Source organism: Chiloscyllium plagiosum, unplaced genomic scaffold, assembly GCF_037043375.1.
Source record: "Chiloscyllium plagiosum isolate Xiang-an unplaced genomic scaffold, Cpla_swu_hap1 HiC_scaffold_30, whole genome shotgun sequence".
NCBI lineage: Eukaryota > Metazoa > Chordata > Chondrichthyes > Orectolobiformes > Hemiscylliidae > Chiloscyllium > Chiloscyllium plagiosum.
This window is the reverse complement of record NW_028270168.1, coordinates 21,099,469-21,109,799: the sequence shown is the minus strand read 5'-3', so window position 1 is coordinate 21,109,799 and position 10,331 is coordinate 21,099,469.

Here is a 10,331-nt window from a genome sequence, read left to right as displayed (position 1 = left end):
GAGCCGCAGAAAATGGGGGTTTTACTAGATGAGTATTTTGCATCAGTATTCACTGTGGAAAAGGATATGGAAGATATAGACTATAGGGAAATAGATGGTGATATCTTGCAAAATGTCCATATTACAGAGGAGGAAGTGCTGGATGTCTTGAAACGCATAAAAGTGGATAAATCCCAGGACCGGATCAGGTGTACCCTAGAACTCTGTGGGAAGCTAGAGAAGTGATTGCTGGGCCTCTTGCTGAGATATTTGTATCGTCGATAGTCACAGGTGAGGTACTGGAAGACTGGAGGTTGGCTAACGTGGTGCCACTGTTTAAGAAGGGTAGTAAGGACAAGCCTGGGAACTATAGATCAGTGAGCCTGATGTCGGTGGTGGGCAAGTTGCTGGAGGGAATTCTGAGGGACAGGATGTACATGTATTTGGAAAAGCAAGGACTGATTCGGGATAGTCAACATGGTTTTGTGCGAGGGAAATCATGTCTCCCAAACTTGATTGAGTTTTTTGAAGAAGTAACAAAGAGGATTGATGAGGGCAGAGCAGTAGATGTGATCTATATGGACTTCAGTAAGGCGTTCGACAAGGTTCCCCATGGGAGACTAATTAGCAAGGTTAGATCTCAATGAATATAGGGAGAACTAGCCATTTGGATACAGAACTGGCTCAAAGGTAGAAGATAGAGGGTGGTGGTAGAGGGTTATTTTTCAGACTGGAAGCCTGTGACCAGTGGAGTGCCACAAGGATCGGTGCTGGGTCCTCTACTTTTTGTCATTTACATAAATGATTTGGATGCGAGCATAAGAGGTACAGTTAGTAGGTTTGCAGATGACACCAAAATTGGAGGTGTAGTGGACAGTGAAGAGGGTTACCTCAGATTACAACAGAATCTTGACCAGATGGGCCAATTGGCTGAGAAGTGGCAGATGGAGTTTAATTCAGATAAATGCGAGATGCTGCATTTTGGGAAAGCAAATCTTAGCAGGACTTATACACTTAATGGTAAGGTCCTAGGGAGTGTTTCTGAACAAAGAGACCTTGGAGTGCAGGTTCATAGCTCCTTGAAAGTGGAATCGCAAGTAGATAGATGGTGAAGAAGGCATTTGGTATGCTTTCCTTTATTGGTCAGAGTATTGAGTACAGGAGTTGGGAGGTCATGTTGCAGCCATACAGGACATTGGTTAGGCCACTGTTGGAATATTGCGTGCAATTCTGGTCTCTTTCCTATCGGAAGGATGTTGTGAAACTTGAAAGGGTTCAGAAAAGATTTACAAGGATGTTGCCAGGTTTGGAGGATTTGATCTATAGGGAGAGGCTGAACAGGCTGGAGCTGTTTTTCATGAAGCGTTGGAGGATGAGGATTGACCTTATAGAGCTTTACAAAATTATGAGGGGCATGGATAGGGTAAATAGGCAAAGTCTTTTACCTGGGGTCGGTGAGTCCAGAACTAGAGGGCATAGGTTTAGGGTGAGAGGGGCAACATTTTCACACAGAGGCTGGTACGTGTAAGGAATGAGCTGCCAGAGGATGTGGTGGAGGCTGGTACAATTGCAACATTTAGGAGGCATTTGGATGGGTATATGAATAGGAAGGGTTTAGAGGGATGGGCTGGGTGCTGGCATGTGGGACTAGATTGGATTGGGATATCTTGGCATAGATGGGTTGGACCGAGGGGTCTGTTTCCATGCTGTACATCTCTATGACTCTATGACTATGACTCTAGTGATGATGGCTGGAATGGATATGTACTCCTTCATGTGGATCAAACATACTTGAACAATTTTCCACCTTGTTGCATAGATTTCTATGTATTATCTGTACTGAAACAGCTTGACAAGAGGCAGAATTTGGAACACAAGTCTTTAATACTGCAGTCAGGATGTTGTTCAGGTCCATTGGCTTTGATGTATCCAGTGAGATCAGCTATTTTATTGATATCACATGGAATAAATTAAACTGGATGAAGACTGGCTTCTGTGATGATGGACTCATTGGAGGATGGCTGACATTCCAGTATGACCCTCATATTATTCTGTATGGTATGTGCCCCTTCATGTTACAATGTGTATTCCTCTTCACCAGTGTAACTCAGATACTTTCAGCAGTATTCGTATAATGTGACCTCTACAGCATAGTCTGTGGTCTTTGTATTCTGGGGAAGACATCTATATTCTAGTATGACTCCAATTTTCCTTTGTGTCCTGTTTTCACATGTTATGACATGTATAAACAAACATTAAGTTTAAAATAAATATTGACATTCTTTTTTTCTGAGTTCATTCTGTTTTTGCAGCTGTACTTCACCATTTAGAACTATCAACTTGTATCTTATTGCCACATCTCCATGGTTTTAATTGTTGAAAAATGAATTTATTACCAATAAATAAATTTTAAGGAATAAATTAACAAGAATGAGCCATTCGCCATTACGACCTCCATCTAACTCTTATTTGTATTCCTGTTAAATACCTCACTTTCTCCAAGGTATTAATTATCCCTCATGAGAAGCTAATCTCATAGAATTATTTACAGTAAACAAGAAGGCCATTCATCTCATCGAGTCTGTGCATACTCTCTGTGGTATAATTCAGTCAGTCCCACTCCCTTGATTTATCACAGTAGCCCTGCAAGTTTATTTCCTTCAAGTATCTATATAATTACCTATTGCCCTCTTCAGTAGCCTTTCTTGGTGATTTGCTTCATAACTTGCCTTAAGTTCTGAATTTTTACTTTGTATTTGACTCCTGGAATTTGAACAGCTTAAACATAGTAAATAATTTACTCTTGTTAATAGTATATTAATAGCTGAAAACATATTTGTGTTTGTGATGTAATGTGCTTTATCCCACAACTGCAGGAGGTTGAATCACCACTCCGCAGATCTGTAGATTGGGGGTTATCTGTCTTAACCCCTTACCTTCCAGAGACTCTGATTCCCTTCAGCTTCTGTGGGGTCCTTAGGAAAAAGAGCTGCAGTACGTCTCCATAGTGAGACAATAGTGAATACACACACTGCTGGTTCGACAAGCCCATTTTTTCTGACAGGGGAGAACTTAGCTACAAGACCTGTGTCGATTCTCTTTACAGTACCATTAGCAAATAGTGGAAGGCTGTTCTATCACCAATTCCATTGTATTGAATATCTTTAAGCAACATGTTCTTTCTCAAAGCCTCAAGAGGGGAGGCGATAGCCTGTACTTAACAAAACAATTAGGTATATTTGAATCTGATTATTGCTAGACTATTAATTCAGAAATCCAGATAAAATTCTGAGGACCTGCGTTTGAATCCCGCCATGGCAGATATTGGGAGTTGAATTCAATAATAGTCTGGAAATAAGAGTTTAATGATGACCATGAAATCTGGTTCACTAATGACCTTTAGGGAAGGAAGGCTATCATCATTAATGGGTTTGGCCTACTTGTGTCTCTAGACCCACAGCAAGGTGGTTGACTCTTAACTGCCCTCTGGGAAATTAGGGATGGGCAATAAATGCTGGCCCAGCCAGTGATGCCCTCATCCTGTGAGTGAAACTGCAGGTATGTTGGGACAGAAAGGAAAATTAGATTAGTTGTATGCCTCTTTTCAAAAGTTTATGTAGGCACAAAGATCCAAGTAAATTATTTCTAGGCTTTAAGATTCTGTAAGTCTAAACTTCTAAAATACAAGCTTGACGGCACTTAATAAGCATTCCTTGATTATTTTCATCCTCTATCCTAATAATCCAAATCCTTTGTGATTTCGTGATTCGAAAGAAAGGAGAAACAAGTAAAGATAACTTACTCTCGAGCAATTTGAGACAATCTGTGCTCAGCTGAGCTCCTTGTATCTATAAATCGGCAAAAAGGAACTCTGCCTAGGAAGCATTGCTAATTAGAATAATTTCACAAACAGTTACTTTGTTTCTCTTTTCCACCCTTGGCAATTGCAGTCACTTTGCAGCATGAACAGATTTCAGCAATTCTCTCCATTACTAGCTTAATCACAGTTTAAAATGAGATGAAAATGAGTGAAAATGATTGTTTGCGTGGCTCTCTCCAATTGCAGTTGGAGGTATTGTCTGTAATCCCAGATTCTCTCTCAGTTTTCTTTGTTCAAACTACTGTCCAGGGAATTTAATTCTAAAGTTGTGCATTTTAATGGAGACATAACATTACATTAATATGTGTACTACTGTCGAAACATTTTTCACAGTGACAAAATAGGGATCCCAATTAAAGGAATGATCTTGCATTTATACAAAATCTCTCACAACCTCAGGATATCCTAAAGTCTTTTATAAGCAGTTAATAATATTTGAATCTGTGTAGCCATGTAGTATAAGTAATGCAGCAGCCAATCTGCAGGAACAAATGCTCATACAACAGCCATGAAATGGGCAACAAGATAATCTGGTTTCGTGATTTTGTTTGGAGGCTAAATATTTGACAGGACACCAGAGGGGGGACACAGGCTGTTCAAATAATGCTGTGTGATCTTTGATATCCATGTAAGACAGACAGAGTCTCAGTTTAGAGTGTTTTGCTGGAAAGGCACAGCAGGTCAGACAGCATCCGAGGAGCAGGCCGGAGCCCTTCATCAGGAATGAGGCTGGGAGCCTCGGGGGTGGAGAGATAATTGGGAAGGGTGGTGGGGACGGGGAGAAGGTGGCTGAGAGTGTAATAGGTGGATGGAGGTGGGGGTAAAGGTGATAGGTCAGAAAGGAGGGTGGAGCAGATAGGTGGGAAGGAAGATTGGCAGGTCGGACAGGTCATGCGGGCAGTGCTGAGCTGGAAGGTTGGAACTGGGATAAGGTGGGGGGAGGGGAAATGAGGAAACTGGTGAAGTCCACATTGATGCCCTGGGGTTGAAGAGTTCCAAGGCAGAAGATGAGGCATTCTTCCTCCAAGCGCTGGGTGGTGAGGGAGTGGCAATGGGCGAGGCCCAAGACCTGCATGTCCTTGGCAGAGTGGGAGGGGGAGCTGAAATGTTTGGCCACGGGGTGGTGGGATTGATTGGTGCACGTTCTCTAAAGCGTTCTGCGAGAAGGCGTCCAATCTCCCCAATGTAGAGGAGACCGCATTGGGGGCAAAAGATACAATAAATGACATGTGTGGAAGTGCAGGTGAAACTTTGATGGATATGGAAGGCTCCTTTGGGGCCTTGGACGGAGGTAAGGGGGGAGGTGTGGCCGCAGGTTTTGCAATTCCTGCAGTGGCAGGGGAAGGTGCCAGGAGGGGATGGTGGGTTGTTAGGAGGCGTGGACCTGACCAGGTAGTTGCAGAGGAAACGGTCTTTGCGGAAAGCAGATAGAGGTGGGGAGGGAAATATATCCCTGGTGGTGGGATCCATTTGTAGGTGGCAGAAATATCAGCAGATGATGCGATTTATGCGGAGGCTGGTGGGGTGGAAAGTGAGGACCATTAGCCATGTGCCGCCATCTACTCTACCTGCAGTCAGTCCTGCCCCAGAGCCTTACTTTCCCAGACCTGCAGCGGACCTCTGTATTTCTACTTTTTAAAAATCCCCTATCCACTTTCCAGAAAGACCATTCCCTCTCGACTACCTGGTCAGGTCCATGCCCCCTACCAAGGCATCCTCCCCTCCCGCACCTTCCCCTGCCACCGCAGGAATTGCAAAACCTGCGCCCACATCTTCCCCTTTACCTCAGTCCAAGGCCCCAAAGGAGCCTTCCACATCCATCAAAGTTTCACCTGCATTTCCACACATGTCATTTATTCTATCCATTGCTCCCGATGCAGAATCGTTGAGACTGAGGAGACTGGACGCGTCTCGCAGAGCGCTTTAGAGAACATCTCGGGACACTCGCACCAATCAACCCCACCACCCCGTGGCTGAACATTCCAACTCCCCCTCCCACTCTGCTGAGGACAAGCAGGTCCTGGGCCTCCTCCATCTCCACTCCCTCACCACCCGACGCCTGCAGGATGAAAGCCTTATCTTCCACCTTGGGACCCTTCAACCCCAGGGCATCAATGTGGACTTCACCAGTTCCTCATTTTCCCTCCGCCCAACTTACCCCAGTTCCAACCTGCCAGCTTAGCACTGCCCTCATGACCTGTCCAACCTATCAATCTTCCTTCCCACCTATCCGCCCCACCCTCCCCTCTGACCTTTACCCCCATCTCCATCCATCTATTGCACTCTCAGCTACCTTCTCCCTAGCCCCACCCCGTCCCATTTATCTCTCCACCCCCAAGGCTCCCAGCCTCATTCCTGGTGAAGGGCTCCAACCCCGAAACATTGATTTTCCTGCTCCTCAGATGCTGCCTGACCTGCTGTGCTTTTACAGCACCACACTCTCAACTCTGATCTCCAGTATCTGCAGACCTCACCATCTCCTAGGAATCTCAGTTTATCCTTTTGTCCAACTGTCTATGTTCATTATTCTAACCATAACATATAATTAATGTATTTTCTACAAATTTCGTTTCCGTGCATTTCATGGTATCAAGGAATCATTCAGCACAGAGGATAACATTAGAACTTAGTGTGTGTGAACTTCTCGTTGAAGGAGTTACCCATTTAGACCATTCTTCTGCTGTGTAATCATAATCCTGCAAATCCTCTTTGCTCAGTTTGGAAAATTGGTCTTAGATGGTATCTCCTAGCACAATATCACGGTCATTGATTATTCACTGCTCACTGTTCCTGTCAATGAATATTCAAGCTCAATATTCCTCTTCATGGATTTGAGACTCAAAGCTTATCACAGAATCCCTACAGTGCAGATAGAGGTCGTTTGGCCCATTGAGTCTACTGCAATTTCCAAACAGCATCCCACCCAGACCCATCCCTCATTCCCACTCCCTATCCCATATCCCCATATTTATTATGGCTAATCCACCTAGCCTACACATCCCTGGACATTACAGTCCAATTTAGTATGGCTAATCCACCTAACCTGCACATCTTTGGACTCTCTCCAATTCACCAGTGGAAGTGAAGTCACCAACTGCAATGTGCCTAAGTGAATCTCGGTTGCCGATCTGTAGGACGGGAGTTGCAATGCTGATTTATGGAGGTAACTGCAGCCAACTTTCAAACCACACTAAGTCAAAGAAATCAGGAGAGGTCAGGCTAATAGGATCTCATAGGGTGCAGTACAAATCAGAGTCAGTTTTCAACTTGGTTTTGCCACAAAATCTGTTGAATAAATTTACTTCCACATCCAAATGAGGAATATGTGCAACTCCATTTTAGGAAGGCTGGTAACAAGAGGAAGGCGATTAGCTCAATATGTCAGAAACAATTGCAATGTAGACTGTAGGTGAAAATCCATCAGCTTAGTGTGAATTAACTCAAGTGCAAGCACAATATTCATAGCTCTTTAGTAGATTGGCAAAGCCAGCAAGTTTGGCTATCAAATTATTTTGTGTTTGAATTTGTCAGCAGTTTTAATAGGATGGTTTTTGTCGGTTAACATTCCAGCAAACAAGCGCATAGTGTTTGAGAAAGATGACACTGAGTTCATGACTAACTGAAATTGATAAGCGAGCACAGGCATGATGAATGAAGTGATTTTTGTCTAAGCTAGGTATTTAGGATGGAGGTTTCTTTTTCATAAAAAGATGCCCAAACCTGAAAACAATACTCCAGTAATTTTATGCTGTGTTCATTAGTGTCAAATGCGCAGAATAAACTGATTTATACAGAAACTTTTGTGACATTAACGTTTGGCAGAATCAAACATGTTCAATGAGCTCCTTATCTTATCCCAGTGCCTGTGGGAACTGGTAAGATTAAGAATATGGAGGTGGGGAGAGGAATGAAAGTTAGAGATATTGTCCCTGATGGAAAGGAAACGACCTCTGTGAGGAGATGTAGGGGGAGCATAGGTGTTTGCAATGGAATAAACAACCTTTCAGCTAAACGCCATTACAATGGATTTTGCAGAAATATTTGTGTTGATTATTATTTTAGATTATTAGTTGGGCGTATAATTTTTTTTGATAGGTGCATGATTGAGAAGATCATGTGACTTGGGACTGATGATTTTCAAAACTCTCACCTGAGGAACTTTCCTTGCCTCATATTTGGATCTGTTGTAGATTGATTGATATGAGGTTGATTGATAACAATCGGTCAACAATTCCATTACTATTCTGTCATGTTCTGTCAGGATGATAGAAGGCCAACTAGGACGAGGTGGACCTTGGTCTTTATTCGTCCAGCAATTCTTATTTTCTGACTGATGGCATTTAACACTGGCCATAAACATCTTTAAACTTAAAGGGCAGATATAACTAAGAGGCAAATGGCAACATACTTTAGAGGAAGAAAGAGTAGGTAGAAGGAGTCAATAAGAGATCCTATTTTGGCTCTGTTAGGCTACTTTCTCGGCTGGAAGTATTGTTCAATGTATAACATTTCAGTTTTCAGAACAGCATAGGAGAAATAAAATCCATACCGACAGAGTTTTAATAAAGAAAGTAAGTTGGAAGGTTGGAATGATGTAGGGCATCTATAATTCATAGACGTAGATTTATGCCTTGCACCAAATGAGATTCATGTTGAAATATGTGTGTTGTATGATTATGAATTACGTTCCAAACCTCTCTGGATCAGATTATCATCCCTCTGTCAGGGAGGGGAGGTAAAAAGTTTGCGTGTGATTGATAATCATTTGCTTTGCTATCAGTTTTTGTCTCAGTCCTGTTACATTTGAACAGTGAGAGAAAAACATTTCAAAGGAATGCTTATAACTAATTCAACACCGTGCATTACAACGAAAGCTTCCTTTCCCATTTATCAATAAAATGATCACGTTCCTACAGTTATGCTATGGATTTATGCCAGTCTATGGAAATATTTGTGTTTCTTATTCCAAATGTGTCATTTTACAATAAATACAAATCTATAAATAACCAACTGCAGCAAAGCTGTTGTCAGAACAAGATTTTGCAGGGTTTTTGATTTTCACATATCATTTATTACACAGTTACAGACCACTCAGTCCAACTGGTCTATGCTGGCATTTATGCTTTACAATACAATTCCTCCCTCCTTACATCAATCCCTGCATTATCATCATCTTCTCGTCATTCCTGTCTTGTATACTTACTCAGATTCTCCGTAAATACATCCAAGCCAATCATTTTAACTACTCCATACGGTAACAATTTCCACAGTCTCACCACCCTATTGGTAAATAACTTCTCCTGAGTCTTCTATTAGATTATAGTGACTATCATAAATTTATAATCCTTAGTTCTGGCATCACCCTTGATTAGAAACACCTTCTCTATGTCTAAAATTTCCATTGTTTTAAAGTTCTTTAATTAACTTATCTTTCTGCCTCTTATTGTGGGGCAGCATGCTGGCTCAGTAGTTAACACTGCTCCCTCACAATGCCAGGGACACAGGTTTGATTCCAGCCTTGGGCGACTATCTGTGTGGAGTTTGCACATTCTCCCTGTGTCTGTGTGGGTTTCCTCCTTCTTGTTTCCTTCTGCAGTTCAAAGATGTGTAGGTTAGGTGGATTGGCCATGTAAATTGCCTGCAGTGTCCATGGATGCAGGTTAGATGGATTAACCATACAGGGATGGGTCTGGGTGGAATGCGTTTCAGAGGATTGGTGTGGATTTGATGGACCAAATGGCCTGTTTCCACACTGTAGGGATTTGATGATTCCCTACCAGAGAACAGAGTCCCAGCCTTTTGCTACTCTATTCTTTTACGGGATGTTAACATCACTGGTAAGACCAACATTTATTGTCCATCCCTAATTGCCCTTGTACTGAATTGCTTGCTAGATCATTGCACAGAGTGTTAAGAGTTAACCACATAGCTCTTGTCTCGAGTGACATGTAGCCAAATTGGGTAGAAATGGCAGATTTCCTTCTGAAAAAGGTGTTAGCAAACCAGATGAGTTATTTATCGATAGAACTCTAAACTCAACTCACTGCTCTGGTAAAATTGAAGTTCATGTCTCAAAAGCATCAACCTAGGTCTTTGAGTTGCCAGGCCAGTGACATTGCTACCACACCACCATTGCACTTTTCTGATTTGCTAGTTCATTAGAATTGGTTCAGGCATCATCCTTGTAAATTTGTTCTGCACCTTCTTTAGTGCTTTTGACTGTTCTCTGCTTTCTACTTTCCATGAACTGTTGGTCATCCAGAATCACTATTCGTGCATTTATCTGCGCTCAACTAACTGTGGCTTCTTAAGCATCCCTAATTTTAATTCTCCATGATTGGTAACAGGTCTTCAGTTGCTGAGCTCCTAAGCTCTGAGATTTCGTATTTTTGTGAAGTCGGATAGAGTAATTGTAGATCGGAAGGCAGGAAGTTAGAATTTGGTATTTGTAAAATTGTAGAATGGAGGTAAG